The 22,578-nt window shown below is 39.0% G+C and overlaps 1 long non-coding RNA gene across 1 annotated transcript; it reads left to right on the top strand.

The window, feature by feature from the left end:
- Positions 1-669: 669 nt before the first annotated feature.
- On the top strand, positions 670-2,267 carry LOC120595540 (uncharacterized). Its single transcript, XR_005650893.1, has 2 exons — positions 670-1,000; positions 1,395-2,267. It is a non-coding gene; the product is annotated as an uncharacterized LOC120595540 (long non-coding RNA).
- The last annotated feature ends 20,311 nt before the right edge of the window (positions 2,268-22,578 follow it).

Genomic DNA, 22,578 nt, shown 5'->3' with positions numbered 1-22,578 from the left:
GAGAACAAAGTGTAACTACTTCGAGGGCTTTCTTTTTCTCTTTCTTTCTTTTGTGTCTTTCAAAAAAATATACTTTTAAAAATGTCTTGAGAAAAGCTCACCAGTTGACTTACAGTCATTATTTTTCTAAAGCTTGGTAGCTATATACTTTATGAATACTACTCAAAATCATGCTGTCTCCAGCACTGATAAGCTCTTAAAGCATAAATCAAACACTGTCACTCTGTCTTAAAGATAGTCACTGGTTTCTCAGCTCTCCTAGGAAAGTGTCCTGAAACCTATGTATGTGGAGTATTGCCAAAATAGTGCGATGGTTTATAGTTTATGCTAGAACTATTAATTAAACCAAAATCTGTTTACTCCATTACCGCATTCTCAAGAATGTATAGTATGTAGTGTGAGTGTGCACATAAGCAAAGTCATTTCAACAGTTCTTGGATCTTGTTTCGTAACCTCAGGCAACACTTTTTTTTAAGTTTCTGTTTTTCCGGATACTTCAGTTAATAATTAGTTCACATATATCATTTTGCAAGATGTTAAGAGGTAAGGTTACTTTCAGGAAATGCAGCAGGTGGCTACAAATAATGAAGTTACAAGGCCTGCGAAGAGCTGCCCCATAGCCTGACAAATGGTCTGAAGCCTAACGCTTCTCCGGGTTCTTGAGCAGCAATGTGAGGTTCTGATTCATGTGAATCTTGGTGGAGCACCCATGTGATATCCTCAGTGGCACTGACAACAACTCTACAGACAATGACTTGGAATGAACTAGGAAAAGCACGTGGCAGCTATTGCCTAAGTGCTCACTCCTGGGGTCACTGGGGCTAACATTAGGGTTGTGAAGGCTAGAAAGGCTGCCAGGCCTCCCTGGGGAGGTGACACATGACAAGGACCAGAGGATAAGGATGAACTTAGAGAACATGGATCGTTAGTAAAAGAAGCTGAACTCAATCGTGGGCAAGGAGACTGTGGGCTACAATGGAGAAAGCCCGTGCGTGGGGAGGTGAGTCTCTCTTGACTGATGGACAGATGGTATGCACTTGGGCCATGCCCAGAATGGATCTATTTTTTCCCCATTTTTGGTTCCCCTTTTTCATGTATTTGAGCCAGTCAAAACAACCAGAATAATCTCTACATTATTTTTCAAATAGCCCCTTTCCCCTTTATTTGTCACGATAAGAATCTACTCCCATAGATAATTATAAAATTACCTATAGATAAATGTCGAAACATCTATTTTCAAGTAGAAGCTTTCTACAAAGAGGCAACAGGGTTTATTTGGAAAAAATGGTATTTGGAATGGAGTTCAAGTCCTGGTTTTGCCACCAAAAAGGTGATTGGTTTGGTGTCAGGCAAGCCGTCTTAACCTATTTGCATCTGTCGCTTTCTTTATACAGGTGAAAATTAAAAGAGCACATGTAATGTGTTTAGCACAGTTCTGGAACAAAGCGGATACTCCATCAAACTTAGCTTCCTAACATTCAAAATCTCTCTACTTGGCTTTTCACTGATGCTAAACAAGTAGCAATACCAGGTTAATTTAAAAAACATATTCACTGGTTTGCTACACTCCCTGAAGTTCTGAGGAAGCCATTACAGTTAAACCTTATAATCCACAGAGAATGTGTCAGGATGTTGTCTATTAATGAAGAGAAAACCATTCTGTCAACATAAATGGGGCTTGGCTCTGGGAGAATTCATTGAAAGAAGGTTTTCTTATAACTTCTGCACAGTTCTAAAGCTTGAAGAACTGAAAAGGAAGAACAAATTGAATTTGTATTGATTTCCCTCAAAATTCACTCAGATCAGAAAGAGAAAAAAATAATGTCTTTCATTTACGGCTGGACATGGTCCTCAGCCACTAGACTCTCACGTGAGAAGCTAGTATATAAACACCTAAAACGCACAGTCATTGAGGAAACGTCCCTGGAAGTGGAGGAGATCAGTTCAGTGAGCGATGTAGCCGACTCTGGCCCTCTGTGAGGTCTCAATTTACTAAGGCATATCGACAAATAGATATGACTCTTGATTAAATTCTGAATGTGTAAGTGTCACACGCCATCAGCTACTACCTCACTAGTACACTGACGTCCTGATTCTTAAGGGTCGTGCAACTTTCTGCTTAGAAGAGAAGAACATTTGACATCATCTGCAGCCTCCTCTCACCTCTGAAGTGGCTCTGACGTCAGCACAGTGATGGGGACCTTACTACCTCTCAAGGCAACCCACTCCAATGGCAAACATTTCAACTCTTGGGCAAAAAAAAAAAACAAAAAAACGGCTTCAGGGTGCTTGGCTCCCTGTGGTCTCCCCCTACTTGTCCTAGTTAGACCTAAAATATCAGAGATGAGAAAGACCTTGCAAGCAGTGATGTGCTAGTCAGCATTCAACCACCAGCTCTCCAGTGTTTTATGTGTGTACGTAGCCATGTATTTACAGTTACATTTATATTTAAACATTTATACTTAACTGTATTACTATAAAGGATGTATACATGAATTAATAAAAATATAATATTTCTTGCTATAAATTCCCTATAGCCAATTGATTCTCATTCATGTTTTCAAGATTTTACTGAATTCTTTTCATTATAGTTAAAGCATGGTTGCGACTAACAAATGCACGTTGGTTGATATTTTTCATTTATCTTAATGAACGAGACAAAAGTGAAACAACAAAAACATATGTTGGAACTCGTTTCATTCACTGGTGACGCTGAGTGACTTCTTTTCTGAATTAAAAAGTACTTTTCAAATCCTGGAGGTGATTTCCTCTTTTTGCCTCCATTGAATACCTATTGATATAACACCATTTTAACTATAATCTGTATTAATAATACTATCCATCACTTTCATAACTCGATATAATGAACAAAACAATAAACCAAGCCTTGATTTGGATCATTTGCTGATTTCCATGATAAAAATACACCCACCTGGAAAATATTAAGCTACTGACATAACCTCACTGAACAGGAAACCAGGAAAAGATGGCAGCCTGCCATTTTATAATATTTCCACCACATAGATACAGTAGATATAAATAGCCTCAAGAACAGAAATAATAGTCAAATGGATTAAAATAATTAGTAAATAATGAATTTTAAATATTTATTAATTTTAATTTCAATGTAATATGTTTACTTTGAAGTTTATGTAGTTTAATCGTCAATGATGGCTGCATGTAAAACCAATGCACAATATTTCTGAAAATAAAACTACCAGTTCTTAGAGTCAACTCTAGCACATTCGGCTTACATTGACTTCTTATTTTACAGATGAGAAAGTGAGGCCCTGGGCAGAAATGAGAATGGTCCAAAATTCAGTAACCCCGCTGCTTTGGGTATAGTCAGCAGAGCCAGGATTTGACTCTCGCTATTGCTTCTTATACTGAGTGTTCCTGAGTACATTATTTGATTCTCCAAACCTCAGTTGCCTTAGTTTCATAGAAATAATAATTCCTAAATAATAAAGTTGTTAGAGGGAATAACAGATATTCTAAATCATACACTGGCACAGTAGCCGGTATTTAAAGTAACGGTTTCTGTGAGAAGCTTAGCATAAGCAATAAAGGCCACTCCAGTCTCAATCCCACATGACAAGCCTTCAGACATCTGTAGGCAGTTCTTGCATTCCATGAATATAATCAGCACTAAACTGTACAACCCGAGCTCTTTCAGAAACTCAATACTCAACTTGTGCTAGGCTTAGCACTCGGTGTAACAACTATTTTTTTTTTTTTTTAATTAGAGTAGTTTTCCTCTTTTATCTGACCATCTCTACTTAAAAGCCTCGTGAATGAGGATTGTATTCGGGGTTCGTGTTTGCTGGACTGTCCACATCTAGGAATTACATTCAAGTCTGAGTTCTGCATTCGAGAACGGCCTTGGTAAACCAGATTATGGCAAGAGGTGGCTCTTATGATAAGAGATCTGGAAACTACTGCAGTAGCAGAGAGAGGTGAAGGGAGTGGGCTTACCTGTCCTGGAAGAGAGAAGAATTGAAAATTTTAGATGGAAAATCCCATCCTACATAGATTTCATTTAACTACTTGACCCTGTTGTAATCCCAACTTGTCATTTATGTTCTCGTTGTGCTTTTGTGAAAATGTAAGAAAATACTGAACAAAAGAACGCATAAGTGAATGAATGCATGACCTACAAAAAACAGAAGCACCATTGGAATAAAATCATGCTGTTGACTATAATCTCTTGAATCTGACTTTCCTCATGGTGCTAATGGGATGATAGCAGCCTCCTCAATAGGTGTGGTAAAGATTAAATTTATGTAACAAGAGCACTTGGTACCTGGCGGTCACCGATAAATGTTTGCCACCCTTATTATGACTCTCCAGCTTCCTAACTGACTGGTCACTTGAGTCCCTTAAAGAGTACAGAGGAAACAGAACAGGAGCGAGACAACGTGTCCCGGGGTGTCTGTTGCAGCAAAAAAGTCACAGTGGGGAGCTCTGGCTTTACAAAACCAGCTTTGTGAAGGGTAGGGAGGTTTATAGAAAACAGTGTTGTGGGGGACAGTGACATAAACTCGACAATATGCTCATCCGAAGGGCTGTTTTGATTCTCTCTAGGGTAGGTTAAGGCCAAGTAATTAAACTCTCCCCAAAGAGGTAAAGGTATTTTCTAGAATTTCTGCCAAGGCTCTTTGAAAAAGAGTCAACGTGCTTTTTGCTTTTTTCTCTCTCACCTTTTTCACACTTTCTTCTGGCCTACAACGGGGAAGTGACGGCTGGAGTTCCAGAGGCAGCCATCTGGGACTATGAAGTGACTTTGGGAATGGAAGCTATGAGGTGAATCTGAATGAGAGAAGGAGTCTGGGTTCTGCTGACAGGGTAGCCGCCATCCTATCCTGAGACAGGTATCATCACACTCCCTTTTACATGAGAGAGAAATGCACTTTAGCCATAATTTCCAGTCCCTATTATAATATCAGACATGTTCAAAAGTCAGGGAGAGGACTCTACACTTATCCTAATCATTTAGTCCTACACATTAAGCCAAAGTCACTAACGTCTCTATGGGCAGAGAGGCCCCAGGTGACATATGGGTTAATCAATAATAATCAATAGTAGGAACGTAGACTCCTAAACCCATGAATGATGATCTAAAGTTTCTCGAGTGTTTATTATATTAAAAATGCAGAGGGGAGAAACCCCTTGACTCATGCCTTTGGCTACTTGAAAATTATTAAAAATTTCCTGAACCAGAGATTTTTACCATCTGGCCTCTTCTCTCATCAAAATATATTTATATACCATTTACTATGTGCCAGGTACTCTTCCAAGCACTTAAATAATATTGGCATAAGAAGAGAATTGGCATAAGAACCTTGTGCTTTCGGTACAATTGTTGCTACCATTTTTCAAGTGAAGATACTGATGGAGAGATGGGTTAAACAGCTTATCCAAAGTCTGTCAATAAATGAAAAATCAAACGTGGCAGTCTGGCTCCAGAGTCCACGTTCTCGCTGCTACTCCATGCTGCCTCTTTGTTTTCAACTGAGACGGGAGAATCTTGCCACGGGGTTGGCTTACGAGCTTCCTTGCTAGCTTAGCTCCCCCTTCTGATGGATTCCCATCCCACGTGCCCCTTGGAAATTGGTTTCTATTTTAACCGAGATTTGTAAAAGATACTAGTATGGCTCTCAGACCGGCGTGGGAAACGAACTGGTCTGCAGAACGCTTCGTCTCTCATGCAGGGGCTCATGCAATACCAACTGCCCTAGAGAAGAAAGAGTAAGAGCAGGATGGGCTCACTAACCAGTCGAGGTCCACAGTGTGTCTCCCTTCCTCTCCTCAATGGCTTCGAGTGTCATCAGATAAATGTGGACAACAGGAGCGTCAAGAGAAGAGGGGCCGCCATTAGCGCTTCCCTAGGTACTTTCAGTCGTTATCTCTAATCCTCATAGAAAGCTTATGAAGTAAACTTTACTAGGTAATTTTCGTAGTTGAGAGGACTCATGTCGGGGTGTAACAATTTGGGGATTTGAGCCTAAATTCACAACTCCAGAGTTTTCTCGTATTACTGCATCACTGCTTCTCCATCACCGTGAGATCAAAAGTCAAACCATGTCACAGAAACAATCCTATCCTTGTTCCTTTATTAGGAAATACTAAAACATAAAAAGACATAAAGAAAAATGCAATGTAAACTTTTAAAGGCACAACTCAAGTCAGGAGACTTCAAAGGTATACTGTAGATACACAGAACAGGTTGGTGGTTGCCAGCGGGGGAGTTGAGGGGTGAGGTGAATTGAAGATGGACAAAAGGTACGAACTTCCAGTTTTAAGATCGAGAAGTTCTGGGGAGGTAATGTATAGCATGGTGAGAGAGTAGACCTTAAAAGTACTTATCACAAGAAAAAAAATCTATGTATGGTGATGGATGTTAACTAAACATATTCTGGTAATTATTTCGGACCTTTTTCTAGGTAGGTCGGGTCACTCTTTGAATCTTCACTTTCTTACCCACTCAACCTTCAGGGCAAATGCTGAAACTGAGACTCAAAGAGGAAAATAACTTTCCCAAGTTCAACTGATACCAATACCCAGGTTTGAGAGCCCCGTTTCATCGTTCCCCTCACTGCATCAAGCTACCTTTACAAAAATGAAATATCCATTTACAACAAGTATCTATTTTTGTCCATTTTCCTAAAACATGGAATCACAGTGATTGCATTCATTTGAAAACTATGGAAGAAAAATGTAAGTTTAACTTGAGTCAGTCTATTTTTAATGCATTCAGAGATTACAAATTATCTTCTTTTCTCAGAGTCAACTAAAAAGTATTCGAACCTTATTTAGCAAATAGGAACGAGAGGGAACGCATGGTCCATGGCAGAAACCCCACTTTCTTTCCCTTCATGGTGAACCCTTCTCCCTGCATTCCTGACACTGAGAGATCAGTTTGTACTTGACAAATAGCCACCTGGCAGAGAGGCCCTTCGTCACGACCCAACTCCACCCAGAAGAAGAATGCACCCTCAAGAACAGGGCCTGGTGAAAAATGCGTGGAAACAGCCTGGGCTGAAGCAGGGTCCTTCTGATTCCATTTATCAGTGGTGGCAGTGGTGTCTTTTGAAGTGGCTTCCTTCAGCCTTGCTGAGACCTCAGACAGCCACCAGCATAGGAAGAATTGCCACCCACAGCCTTCACAAGGCTCCTTAAGGAGGGGGCACCCCACAGCTGGAGCCGGGCCTTGCTGAGACCAGGCTCGCCAGGGAAGAAGAGAGAGAAACCTGCTGACTCATGCCTTTGGCCAATTCCAAATTATGAGAAATTTCCTGAACTAGGGACTGCACACATAATTTTTCCTTCTGGGATAAGAGAAGTCATAGGTCCTTGTTCTAAATAAGAGGGAAGAGAGAATTCACTGTTATGAATGTTTTAGGGACATTCTATACGCTGCTCTGTTACCTAGGAGGCCAAGTTCATATACGCTGTATCAGTGGGCTCACTTGCCATCCAGCAGCCAGTTGGCTTGACCAGTTGGAGGCACTAGTAAGAGATATAAAGGGCTGGAAAGGAGCAAGGTCGAGTTACTTATTACTGCAGTCTTCTCTCTGTGAGGTCACCATAGGTTGGCTGCGTCCCTTTTCCTGTGTCAAGCCGCTATCAAACTGTTCTCTCTACAGACCAGCCTCCTTCTTCTCTATCATCCACTGAAGTCTTAGTAAGACTGTCAATCAGGGGGGCATGGGTGGGCACATGACGTGAGCTAGGCCAATCTGATTTTTTCCCTGGGATTTGACTCTTAAATCAAGTGATACAGAAATGGAGAAAGATTAGGACTGATTGGTGCCTGTGTTAGAGCACTGGGCGAGGAGAGGCTCTGTGGCCTCTTAGATTCCCAGAGCTGCACTGGTTCTATTCTTCTTCAGGTCCCAGTTCGTCAGTGTTTCCTTAAATTGAGTGATTCGCCCGCACCCATTAAAGAAGCAGCTATAACTGAAAAATTGAAGCTCATAGTTTGAAGTAACTTGTTCAAGGCCACACAGCTAGTGAGTAGAAAATTAGGGCGTCTCTCTTTTCCTATTGACATTCGACAGATTGCTGGCCCCTGCTGCTCACATGCCTCTCCCTATTCCAGTTTCTGGAATTAACTCCTATGCCTACCATTGGCCTCCAAAGTCACCGGATTGTTTTGTTTTGGAAATGAGGCTGCATAGAAGGAGGAAGGACGGGAGCCAGCGGAGTGCCCCTTCCATCCCCCATCTATCTCTCCTTCTGTCCCCAGAGAGGGTCTCATCGACATTAGCAGTGTTGCTGGAATCTGCTTTATCCCTGAGAGAGGACTTCTGGAAATATCTATTTGGCAAGGTTCTGAACTACCCAAAGCATGTGTTGGTTCAATCCGAACGGTTTCATCCAACCCTGGGAAGAGCAAAGTCAAGGTGAAGAGGAGGGAAACACGTGAGAAGCAGACGGGATGACCATTGAAACTGAGGAAAAAAGAAACACGGACGATAAAGACAAGCGAGCTCTACATGTGTCCCAGGAACAAACATGCCACCTACTGCCAACACCTTGTGCCCAGCACCCTGAGCCAGAAACTTCTGTTCATTGAGCACTTGCTCTGGGCCAGGCCCAGAATGAGTACGTTACAGGGGAACTTAAGTTAGCAACAGAGGAAGAGATAGAAGCCCATATCTGAGATATAAAGGGGAAAACTGCCCGTGAAAACCAGGGGTGGCTTCCCAGAGGAGGCAGCAGTGGAGTTGCTAGGAGACACTCACTGAGAATAAGCCTTTCTTTTTGGCCTCTCATGTATGTGGTATTTTATAGGAATAAATTAATTTAACCTAGAAAGCTTGAGCCCAGTTCAGTTTGCATCTAATATTAGCCTTCTTTCTACTTCCTATAAACATTTGTCTCTGTGGGGCTGGCCTGGAGGTATTCGAGCAGGATTGTAGGAACCTTGGCAGTTATATTGTTTGGGGAGAAGGGATGAGATTGACAAACTGTTTTTGAGAGCACAGCCTCTTATCAGATCATTGACTATAAGCATATAGCCTGGCAGTTTTCAATGACCAAGCTCATTTTTAGATTGGCAAACATTTTCTGAATTTCTCCTCTATGTTACATGCTGGAAATACTGTGTTGAATGGCCCCATTAGACCATTCCTTGGCCTCAATGCACAAGCAATCAGGGCAGTGAATCCTAGATCCACTGCCTTTGTTTGCCAGGCCCAGCTCCCACAGACCCTGGGGACGGTCCCTGCTCCACCTGTTAGCAAATCTCTCGGCATCCATCATGCACATCTAAGAAAAACCCTTGCCAGATCAGAGAGGATTAGGGCATATATGTTGGAGATATGGCAAAGCCACAAGAGGCTCTAAGTATTTGAAGATCATTCAGAGAGGGCAATGTGATAAAGAACAAGTGTCAGACTCGATTTTTAAAAAGAGAGAAAATGCAAGAGTGGCTTTAGAGAGGTTTTCTTCATGGGAAAGTTTATGAGCAAGGATTTGGCAAGCAGGCATTGAAGCTTCCTTTCCCCACATCTGTTTTCTTCCCTCTGCTCTCTGTCAGCAGAGCCGTTCGTACAAATCTAAGAGCTGGCTTTAGCCCCTACAGCCATCCCATGAGACACCTAGCCTCAAGTTAAAGAGCCCGATAAGTGAATAGTGAAGAAACACACCAAGCAGGTTAGCCAAAGATGCTCATGCAATGGTGGAAAGTAGCAAGGAGCTCAGAGAGCCAGCCCAACCTCTGCATCTCCTAGGCCTTCCTTCTATAGCCTGGGAAACTAACTTCAAGTGCCCATCACATGCAAAGCACATAGTTTCTTCACACTTCCATAAAAGAGTCTGCTGTTCAAGTTATATAAACATGAGTGTCTACCTTTATTTTGACTGAACCATTTCTCAATTTAAAATTAACTGGCTGTTGTCTCTAAGGGTTTCATTTTATGGAATTTCAACCATTTATTCAGTCCCAGGAACTATGCCAGATTCTCTACTTGGCTTATTTAATTTAACTGCACAACAACCCTGAAAGGTAAGTATTAGAAATCTCCGTTACTGATAAGAAAATCAAGGTTCCCAAGGACTGTGGACATTGCCCCAAGCCAGGAATCTGAAGTGAAGCCATAATTCAATTGAAGTCCATAATTCAAAAACCTCTGCTTTTTCTTATAAAAACTTGCTCTGTCTGTCATCATATGTTAAGATAAAATTCATAATTTTACATGATATAAACTAAAAAAAAGGAAAAAAGCTTCTGTGTTCACCCTAGATCATACATGGAAGATATAATCAATGATGTTAGCTTATGTATATTTTCTTTAACAGCATTTTGCATTTTTAGTTATTTTAAGAATTATTATATATGAAAATTGATAATACGTTCTCTATAGAGAGAACAGAAAATGCACGTTACTTAGAAAGAAAAAACGATACAGGAAAAAAAAAGGAAAAAACAGAACAAAAAAAGAAAAGGAACAGCCATTACAATGTTGGCAAGCTTGCACCTACCCTTGCATCAGATCCATTTTTACTCTATAAGTGGAATTTCTGGATGAGAGGATATGGATGTTCTGAGGCTTTTTGATACATATCACCAAACACCCTCTGGAAATATTACAGTCATTTGTGCTTAGTCTGGACTTTTATCTCAGTGTTCACTTAATTTTCATTTGGATCAGTAGGAAAAATGAACGCTTTATCTGTTTATTATCTTCATTCTTTATCATTTATCTATTTACTTGATTTTCTACTGATATGCTCATTTTTCTTATTGAGTGATCTGGCATCACCATTGATGGCTGAGTTCGTAAATGAGTGGCTGGTGGACTGTAACCCACCCTATTATGTGTGTTGCTTAGCTACTTATGTTAAATGAATAAATGATGAATGAATAATGTACTAAAATGTAAATATTCAGAGATTTTCATAAAAATCTGCGTTTCCAATTTCTCCTATACTATCAAAGGACCTGGCAAAAATAGCCCATGTTTCTGCATGGCACATGGCAATGATTCGCTATATATGGCTTAAAGCTACACAACTTGCAAGGGACATCACTTTCCTTAGGCATGTGGCCTGTTTCACTGAAGTTATCTGTCTGGATCCAGTTAGGATTTGTTTTTGAACACTGATTTGAAGCATGGAGAAGCATGATACCTGATCCTTACACACTCTTCAACACCGTTTTATAGCTATATGCTAAATTATAGCTGTGCCAAAGCCAATGGCTGAACTGTGGCTAATTCATGCAGCAAGTATTGAACAACCATCAAGTGTGTTTAGGTTTCTATTTATGATGGTGTTTAGACTTTTATTTTCAAACAGAAATCAAATCCCTTCGGCAGGGTCTCTCTATCAATTGATGTGATTAATGCAGAAATGTTATGTGAACTACTTAGTTCCCTGAGGTGAGATTCAAATACTCCTGCAATGTGCAAAGAATACTGACGTTTCCTAATATTAATGAGAAAAGAAACCTTTAATTAAATGATTAACAAAGAGAATAATCTTTTAAATAAAATGCTGTGTCTATATGCAAATGGGTAAAAATTATACCCAGAAACCGGAAGACCATCTAGATTCAAGGAAGATCTAATGTAGTTAAATGTTATCCTGACATAAAGTATGACTTGTTGAATTAAGATATGGATATCATTGTATATTTTTGAGCCATCGTTCTTTTAATGAAATATAATGAACTTTTAGGCGAAATTCACATGAAAAGTTTTTTATACTTTTTTAAAAACTTTAAAAATGTTTTTTAAAGTTTTTAGCCACCTGGCAAAATCTTATCATCTGTCAAAAGCCACATCAAGCAGCCTCTGCAAAGCATTGAAACCAAACTCCATCTCTCCTCGTATCTCCCTACTATGGCCTCGATCTTTGGTTGTTTTATTTACTTTACTAAATTATGATGATTAGTTACATGCCCGTCTTTCAGTTAAGATTATGATCTATTTGATAACAGAGAGTTTAATATTGTTGAAAGAATGTGTAGATGAATAAACATTAAATAATTATTAGGCAAGCTTCAAGAGGCAAACGTATAGCTGTGAAAACAGCACTGGATATAGTGAGAATACTTAGGACTGAATTTTGGATCTGCTACCTATAGCTTTGAGACATCGAACATGGAATTTTACAGATGGAAACTATATTTCCTAAATATTTGCCTAAGGTCTATTGTGACCATCTAATGACATATCACCTGTAAAAATAATGTGAAATCATTACATGCTCTCATCAAGTATATAAAGATAGAAACACAGGATTTTGAAGACAGTAGGATGAAAGTTATCGAGGGCTTCCAATTAAAGAAAGCAAAAGAAATCTAAGCAAATTCTTACCATTTATTTATAATGGGAGAGGTGGAGAATAGATGTTAGGGTGAGAATAATTATGCTAAAATCCTTGTTTACCTACATAAAGCAAGTGGTGACCCTAGAGCCTCGATATTCTGATGTGAAAATTGGGAATGATAATAAATAGGCTTTCAGGTGTCAGAGTCTAAATGAAATAACCTATCTAAGAGCATCTGCTACAGCATCTGGCACATTCCTATGGAGGGAAAGGTACATTCTCTCCATGTACGCCGAAAGCAGAGTGCTAGACTGGCAGTCCCCATTTAGCCTACGGGAAGATTTAACGTTGCTTTCACATGGGACCCGGCCTCGGCAGTCTTCAAGGGAAGTTATTGCATCTGGCCCCAGAAGCAGAGTTGACATCTTGACAGAGCCTTAAGTGCAGGTCTCCCCGGGGTGTTGTAACTGAGACAAGACAGGACAGGTGGCAGTAATTGGCATCACATCCGCTCAGAGATTGGATATAACATGGATTACCATGAAATTCTTTTTTTTTTAAGAGAGACTTCTATGAATTTTACCCTATCTAAAGCCTTTGATAATTATTTCCATCATCAATTACACAGCTGAAGGTTGAAAGGAAGGATGGTATTTTCTTAGGAATAAGCATACTTTACCCTATTGTTTCCAAAGAGAGTGGTGTGGGGTTAGTCACTACCAGTTCGCCATCACTATGTTGTTGCTCAGACTTACGAATCAGTGCTTGGACCTATGAGGTACCACTTGACTTCACTGCCTGACACATTTCTCCATGTAAACTCTACCACTCCAGGTTCCCTGGACACACTGTGCTCTTTCACATGTTCATGCCTTACTTCTTATAGACCTTTCAACTTAAAAAAAAAAACAAATTCTATTCTCTTCCCCACTTCTATAATAGCATATATCTTTAGGATGCAGCAAAGACTAACCTAGAACCTAAGGGACATTGCTTGTCCCTTCTAATCCTCAGATTTGTTATGTGTACAATGGAGGCAAAACCTATCATGCGGGGTCAGAATAAGGCTTTAAGATAATGTATGTAATCAGCAACATAGATTGTGGCAAAAGTAGCCCCGATGTGATTAGGTCTCCACAAACCAGCCCTGCTCTTCACCTTGAGGCTAACAGTAGCCTATTGCTCCATTTCTAAGAGATAGATAATAGATAAATTCCAAAAGCAATCCTTAAAATGTGGAATTTGCTGGTGGTTTCATGGGGAGGCAGAGGATATGGTTACTTTCCTGAGCATCATTCATCTTCTGACAAGATTACTTTTCAGCTCTGCTGATCTAAAAGCCTAATTATATTCTTAGTGGAAAAAGAAAACATACATTTAGAAGAAAAAGGTTGAATGAATAATAACTTTTAAATTATAGGAGAAAGGAGGGAGTGAGGGAGGGAGAGAGACCAAGAAGAAGGAGGAAGAAGGAGGAGGGAGGAGGAGGGAGGAGAAGGAGAAGGGAGGAGGAGGAGGGAAGAGGAAGAGGAGGAAGAAGAAGAAGGAGGAGGAGGAGGAGGAAGAGGAAGAAGGAAGAAGGAAGAAGGAAGAAGGAAGAAGGAAGAAGAAAGAAGTCCCATGAACTGCCATCTCCAGTCTCAGTAGAGCCAGTGATATAGCTCAAAAGCCTGAGCCCTAAAGAGCTGTTGGTATAGAGTCCAGTCTGGATCTGAAGGCCTAAGAACCAGGAACATGAGGACAGGAGAAGATTATTGTCCCAACACTACAGTCAGGCAGAGAGTGAATCAGACCTTCCTCCACTTTTCATTTTATCTAGGCCCTCAATGGTTTGGATAAATAAATGATAGATTACTAGATAAATGTGGCCTACCACATTGGGGAGAGCCATCTGATTTACTCAGTCCATTAATTCATATGCTAATCTCTTTAGAAAATGACCTCTCAGACACACATAGAAAGAATGTTTAACCAGATATCCAGGAATCCCTTGGCTTAGTCAAGCTGACAGATACACGTAACCGTCATAGCCTCCCAAGATTTAGGCCAGGGATTTGTGAAGCACAAGGGACTTGTGTAGGTACCTGTACCTCTACTTCTCAAAATGACATTGACACAATTTCTTCTCACTCTGGGAGATATAAAGCAGGGCTTCTTCAAATACTCTCCACTTCTCACCTCCTGGTAGGAATCATGGCTTTAACAAATATTGATTGAGCACCCCCTCTGTGTCAGGTAATATAGTAAGCAAAAAAGACAAAAAGATGAGATAGAAGTCATTGTTCTCATATAGATACACTTTAATGCAGGAAAACATATTCATACCAATTAATGTATTGTAACCACAAAAGATGTGTACACAGAGTTATGAAAAATTTATTGTATACTGGGGCATGGGCATATAAAGAGCCTCTGACAATGACTCTATTTCTTAGAAACAAAGAATTGACTTTCTAGTGGGGCAACATGGATTTTTTTCTTCTTTTTCTCTTTCCTCCCTCCTTTCCTCCCTCCCTCCCTTCCATCCTTCCTTCCTTCCATGTGAAAGAAACTCTAGACAGCAAAGTCTCACATACAACTTCCCAGCAGTAGAGTCAGGAATGATAAGAGCCCTTGTCAAATTGGTCTTGGCTCAGACATCCTCCAAGAGCAGGAAACAAATATTCAGACCTAGAAGCTACAATAGATTTGGCTGTTGTCAAGAAGACAGAAGAGATAAAGAATACATATTTAATGATAATCCTTAATAGATAAGCAGAAGCCTCTTTTCCTAAATTATTAATAGTAATGATAACAATTGTACTAGTAATAATGATGATGATGATAGGCTATTAACCGTGTGCCAGTTCCTGTTTGAGGAACATCCTGTGCATAATGTCATTTAATGCTGATAACATTGTCTGGTTTATTCGTGTAAGTATCCAAACAGCTCTGTCTAAAGAGCCATAAAAAACTGTGAATTGGTTCTGGTAGGTACAACTCTCAGAGAAGGTAAATGAGTGGAGGATGAGGCGGGGAAATCATCAGTGAGTAGGGGGCTGGTGTCTTGGTTCAGGTGAGGACACAGGAAGGAGTACGCTGTCACTTCCAGGTACAAAAGTCAAGCAAAAAGTCAGAGAGCAATCTTAGCTCCAGCAACAAATTTCAATTTACTTGTTTAATCTTTCATCCAACAAAAAAATATTTTGAAATCAAACCTATGTTAATGTTGATGTATCAATGAGTAATTACAATTAACATTTATAGCACTGCTGTAAGTGGGACAATACCCTACTGACCACAACTCAAGAAAAACATCTGGAAAATGTCCCCACCCTGTGATAAAGAAAACTAAGCCAGGGAGAGTGCATGATCCAAAACAAGCCACGTCCACTTTTTGAAAAGCAACTCAGAGCCCAGGATCATCCCATAAAAGGGACAAATGAATTTTTTTCTGTGTGCAGGAAACAGCGACAATCAAAGTGAGGCCTGGCTGCTTTTCAATAGTCCTTTTTCCCTCCACTTGTGAACTTTCACATTAAGCGACTCACAAATGCCCACGAAAAGAAACAAAGCCTAAAGTTATTTTATTTCTATGAAGCATGGGGTTAGTGAATTGTTTACTTCCTATTTGTTTGAAGGCTGTTTTATGACAGCAAAAGGATTACCCCCAGAGTCTCGGGATAGTTGCTCGAAAAATCTGAGCAAACAGTTAAAGTGTCAATAAGAAGAGTACAAAACAGAGATTACTCAACCAGGCATCTGGGTAAACTGGGTTTTAACCCTGGACTATGCATGACCTTGGGCAAGAAACTTGACTCCTCTAGAATTTGGTTTTCTTGTCTGCAAAAAGATGAGCTCTAATGTTCCTTGATGCTCTACCTGTCTGCAAGGTTTTAGTTAAGAATATGCATAAAGTAGGTGAAGTTATACCAAAGCACAGCAGCACATGTCATCTCTGGCCTGAGAATCAGGGTTCAAATCAAGTGATTATGAGTCAATGAGTCCACAAGTTTCTCTATATCTTGGCCACATGCCAAAGGGCCATTGAGGGGAAATTCCGGTCCATTCCCAGGCTGTTTTCCTACTATTCCTCAAGCAATTTAAGTACATAAAAGGGGCTTTTCTTCTGTTAATATTTATATACCTCTGGTCTAACATTTCCCACCAAAATAGAACATATTTGTACCTCCATAAACTTCACAAAAGGTTTATAAAAACCCACAAATTTATAAAGTAAAAGTACAATGAACAATTTGCATCATTTTTAAAGAGGAAAAAAAATAGGGGAAATGTGAGTAGTCTTAATGAAACAACATGTCAGAAATAGAATATATTATCTGGCAACAAGAAAAATGTTTCTAGTACTCAGTGAAATTTATGCTTGAAATGTTGTGAGTTCAAGGAATATATATATTCATTCATTCAGCTGGTTATATCTATCAATATTTTATTCCTTCTTATTGGTGAATAGAAGTATTGCATCATGTAGATGTAACACAGTTTACCTATTCATCCATTGAAGAACATTTGAGCTGTTTATAGTTTTGGCCAATTACAAATATAGCTGGGCTTGACTAATGTATCATTTGTACATCATTCACCCACTGAGTCCCAGACTGTACTAGGTGCTGATCCTGCAGCGATGAATAACACATTATCCTGAACATCTGGGCAAGAAGAGGGTACTGCATATTCTAGGCCAGGAAGGACTGAGAGAAACAGCTACCAAATGAATGCATTCCACAGAGATTTGAAGATTACTACCTACCTCTACCTCTCGGGCTGCTTATTCTTTTGTTTCAAGTTCAAATGAAAATCCCTTAGGGTATCTTATAGACATATAATAAAGGATGTTGGATTTAACCAACATTCCCGTATTTCTAAGATAGTCTCTGAATCGCAGCATGATTAATACTGCTCTTCTGAAGCACCACAAAAACGAAGTCAAACAAAAGCAAGACTGTTTTAAAGTGGTATATTTTCAAATTGCTTATATTATAAATTGGCTTATCAAGATATCTAGAATATTAGACATTCTTTCTGTCCTTTATATTAGTTACACATAAATAAGCATCTATGGCAGGTCAACATGTGTGATAACAACAATCATCTTTCTATATGAAGCTTACAGTACAAAGTGGAAAACAGACAAGAAAATGTGATTATACTACGGGAGCAGAAAGAAAAGAGGCGTTGGCTTGGTTTGGAGGAAAGGAGTCTGGGAAAAGACACTTAAATAAGTCTTAAATAATTCTCAGGTATATATCACACAAAGGCCTGGGTTTATAGAAAAGGCAAGGAGTTAGAAATAGCATGGGATTTTGAGGAAAATAAGTATTTAATGATGCCTTGATGAGCTCACAGAATTTATCACCAGTAGAATATATGGAATCTTTCTCTGTTTTTTCCATTGATGCATTTCAAGCACCTTGAAAGGTGCCTGACTCACAGTTGGTACTCAATAAATATTTGCGAAATGAGAAGCAAGAGATGTTGGTGAGCTGGAAGTAAATATTGAAGAAGCGGAACTAGGATTAGAGATCAGAAAGAGAGATGAATTTCCAGATTATGATCTGGTGGTCATCGTCCTGGGTGTCATTAGATCTTGAGACTAGAATTCAGGAAGACATTGAATGCATTCATTTGCCCATCTACTTGCAATTAACTTCATATCCAGTGCCTAGCCTCATGTCTGACATGTACTCAATAAATATTTGTGGAATGCAAAATTGAAGCTTTTCTTCCCAAAATATGATGGGTACATCTGAACCACACCACCTGAATGTAGGGACAATGGTGAGAGAAAGGAGCCACAATTGACTAATTTGTTTATTCCACGATTTTAATTTTTTTCTCCTTCTGCAGAAAAATTTAAAAAGAAATAAATGTATGCATATATGGTTAATAAATTTTTTGACAAAAAGGGGATCGTCTCTTCAATAAATTATGCTGGGAAACTGGAAATCTACATTCAAAAGAATGAAACTGTAGTGCTTTCTCACACCATACAACAAAATCAACTCCAAATGGATTAAAAACTCCTGAAACCATAAAACTCCTAGAACAAAATGTAGTAAAAAAGCTCTTTGACATTGGTGATTTTGACAATATTTTTTTAGTTTGACACCAAAAGTAAAAACAGCTAAAGCAAAAATAAACAAGTGGGACTACATTAAACTAAAAAGTGTCTTCACAGCAAAGAAAACCATCTATAAAATGAAAAGGCAGCATTGGGAATGGGAGGAAATATTTGCAAACCACATATGCAATAGCAGTTAATATCTAAAATATACAAGGAACTAATATAACTCAATCGCATAATAATAATAATAATAACAATAATAATTAATAATTTAAAATGGAAAGGTTCTATTGAGCAGACATTTTTCTAAAAAAGAAATACAAATGGCCAACAGGCACATGAGAAGGTAATCAAAGTCTTAAATCATTAGGGAAATGTAAATTAAAATCACAGTGAGATACCTCTCACCTGCTAGGATGTCTATTATCAGAAAGACAACAGATAACAAATGCTGATGAGGATGTGGAGAAAAGGGAACTCTTGTATACTGTTGGCAAAAATGTAAACTGATATAGCCGCTATGGAAAATAGTTAGAAGCTTCCTCAAGAAGTTAAAAATGGAGTCATCATATGATCCAGCAATCCAACTGCTGGGTATATATATCCAAATACAATGAAATCACTATCTCCAAGAGATATCTACACTCTCACGTTCTTTATAATGTTGTTCATAATAGCCAAGGTGCGATGGATGAATGGATAAAAAAGTTGTGATATGCAAACATACACACACACACACACACACACAATGCACACAGACACAACAATATTATTCAACCATGAGAAAGAAGGAAATCCCGCGTTTTTCCAACAATATGGATAATGTTAAGTGAAATAAGCCAGACCGGGAGGCGGAGGCGGGGGGGCAGGACTGGGGAGAGGTTGGTAAAATGATACAAACTGTCACTGATGAGATGAATGAAGTCTGAGAACCTAATGTGCAACATGGTGATGATAGTTGATAAATCTGTTATATAATTGAAATTAGTGAACTAAGTAGAACTTCGGTGTTCTCACCAGGGGGAAAAAAAGTTGAAGGGAGGATAAATATGTGAGGTTATGAGTATGTTAACTTGGTAGAGGGAATCTTTTCACAATGTTACATATTATCAAATCAAATTGTGCACTTTAAATATATTACAATTTTATTTGTCAGTTATACCTCAATAAAGCTGTGGGGGAAAAGTGGAAACAGATATTGCTGGCCTGAGATAAACCATTCTGGGACTGCATCTCATGACTGTCTGAATATCTTAGAGAAGTGATGAAGAATATGAAAAATTGCCAAAGCAGTCCCTCGATTTCACTACTTCATTTGGTTGACCAGTTGAACAACTGGAACTCAACTGGAGATTGAGCACCATTCTTCTCACAAAAGGAGAAGCAAAGGGCTTGTGGCGGACTCCTCAAATCTTCTTTAGGTATGTATGGTAGAGTTGTAACACAGGGGTGACACTACTGAGAAAAATGTTCTAGGGTCAAGCGATTTATGTCAGTAAAATTATAAAAATGTTGCTGTATCAGCCAAAATTTGTCTTCTATCATAAATGTAGTTACATTTTGCATTATGAATGCTGGGTCCACACAGTGTTGAGTCTTTGAGAATCTGAAAGATGGTTGTTACATGTCTTCCCAACTCCAACAGCTCTTCTCTTAATCAGATAAGATTTTCTAGCAATTATAACAAGTTATTCAGTTGTAGCAAGTTTGTGAAACTCTTCTATGCTTCCCAATCTGACTTAAATCTTGAGCAACACCCAGCCCTCTTGGATCCTATGTCATGTTGTCACAACCCACTTTTCTGCTCAGCCATACTTCCTCAGTACTAACAATCATTTTAATCAGATTTTTTTTTTTTTTTTTTTTTTTTTTTTTTTTTTTTTTTTTTTTTTTTTTTTTTTTTGCGGAGGAGAGGGGCTCATCCTCGGGTGAAGAAGAGAAGTCAACTGCAGAGTGACTTACTTATAGGAATTCTTGCAGGAGAAATAGCCTTTGATTTTGAGAAAGCAGAGAACCCACCTAAAGGTTAGTTCCATGACCATATGTATGTCAGATTATGAATGTGCATTGAGATCTAAAGCCACAGATTTGCAATTTGAAGTCAATCAGTCTTGGATTTAGATGTGAGTGGGCTCTGCCATTACTCACCTTTGAGATTTTCTTCAGGGTATTTAACCTGTCTCTCCCTCAATGTCCTCCTTCAGACTACTGAAATAAAACTATGCCCAACCTGGGCCTGTTATGGCTGCCTAAATTAAACAGTTATATGTACAGTGCTTGGCATGAAATGAGAGCTTAATAAATGCTTTTGATTTATTTTATTATTTTTTAATACCATGAAACGTAGGCTCAAGGGAAATTTGTATCATATATAGTGTGCTCTGTAGATTATAATATAGAATGCCATGGTTACTTATAAAAAGTATCACAACGTCTTCAAGACAGTGAAAGCCAACAATACAGTTACATAAAAGCGAATAAAACAAATACTTCCATAGAATTAACAGCACATACCAGAGCTGTTTTGTGCATTTCACATAGACTAACTCTTTTACTGAGAAAAGTATCCCTATAAAGTAGGAATCGCCTTTAGCATTTCTAATTTACAGGTCAAAGGAAGTGAGGCAAAGAGAGTTTAACTCACCCAAGATCACCAGGCCAGAAAGCAGCAGAGCCAAGATTTAAACTCAGGGAGTTGGACTTTAGAATCTGTGCCCTAAACCACTAAACTCTCTCACCCTTTATACGGAAGAAGGAATTTTTACATATGTTATCTCGCTTCACAATAACCCTGGGAAATAAGCCACTTCAGAAATTCCCTGGCACTCTTGCCTTTGGACTCCAGGTTGATTTGTTCTGACTCTTAGCCTCAGCAATGCCCGTGGCTCACGGCATCCAGTTTTGCTGCCTTGAGGTTGAAGAGTGAACTTCGTGGTTGATTCACTTTTTTAGACAACATAACACATGGCCATCCCAGGAACAATAGCCTCTGCGGGCATCTGTACAGGCGACAGCCTGGGGTTTTAATCAAGCCTCTTTGGTTTTAAGAAGAAAAGAAAAAAAAAACCTACACAAATGAGCTTAAGTAGGAAAATAAGAAAGGTGAAATTTATCAAAAGGAGACAAAGACATTCCAGGGAACCCAAGAGAAGGAAACACAAAAGATTTTAAAACATGAATATAAAAACCTGTCAAAAACATCAAGTCCCAAAATTCCTTAGTCCCTCCCTCTGTGACATGCCCCGCCCCATGTTTTGTTTGCTGTCTCCTGAATTCTTTTCTTTCTACAAACTTGTCTCCCCTTTTCTGGGTGTGCGGCAAAAGAGAGTCACTTTATACCTCCAAACTTCACATGTCTCTCGTGTGTGACCAGCAGAATCTGACTAACATCTTTGAATTCCAATTTTAAACCCTGAATTGGGAGAATATGATCGACCCTTTGGGGTCATGTGCCAACTCTTGGTTCTATAAGCCACGTGAGAAGGCAGTACTGGGGAAATAGGGTCACATAGCAAAATTGTGGTGGCCAAGGCCCACATCTGTTGGATGTTGTCAATTATAAATTTAAAAAAAAAAAAAAAGGAAGTATGGTTTATTGGCTGAGCAGGAACCTCAGAAAAAAATTCACTATGTTTAAGGGTCTGCCTGACTCATATCTCCCTGCATTAAAGAATTGAACATTTCTTAACGCCATCCTTCTCTTTGTCATTAAGGTCCCAATTACTATTTTCTTCCCTGGGATTCTTGCAAATAGCTCTTTATCATAGTAATGAAGAAACTTCTCTGATATAAAATTCTCTATTAGAACACAGTTCAGCATGATTACATGATTACAGCTCAGTACAGGTAGTATAACCTACGTATGCTGTAACAGATGGAGAACACTTTCAAAACTATGAACTGTTTTTCAAGATGTCAAGATAGAAGTTTAAAATGTTCTATTTTAAAATTCAAATTTTTTTCAAATGCACATTTACTTATCGCATGAAATCTTCGTCACTCTCAGAAAGAAAAATCCTGTAGAGTCTAGCTTCAATTCAGAACACTTTTTGCTCAGCAAAAGGTCTCCGCTAGCAGAAATTCTGCTGAGAGCAGGCGGTAATTTTTTCTGTGGCTCAAAGCTGGTGACTCTTGGCCAGGTGATTTTTAAAATCATTAATTATATTCAAAAAGTACATATTTAAACATATTTTTTTCTTAAAACAATATCAACCTTATTTTTTAAACTTTGAAGA

This window comes from Pteropus medius, unplaced genomic scaffold (genome assembly GCF_902729225.1).
Source record: "Pteropus medius unplaced genomic scaffold, Ma_sr-lr_union100, whole genome shotgun sequence".
NCBI lineage: Eukaryota > Metazoa > Chordata > Mammalia > Chiroptera > Pteropodidae > Pteropus > Pteropus medius.
This window is presented reverse-complemented; position numbering and strand designations above follow the sequence as displayed.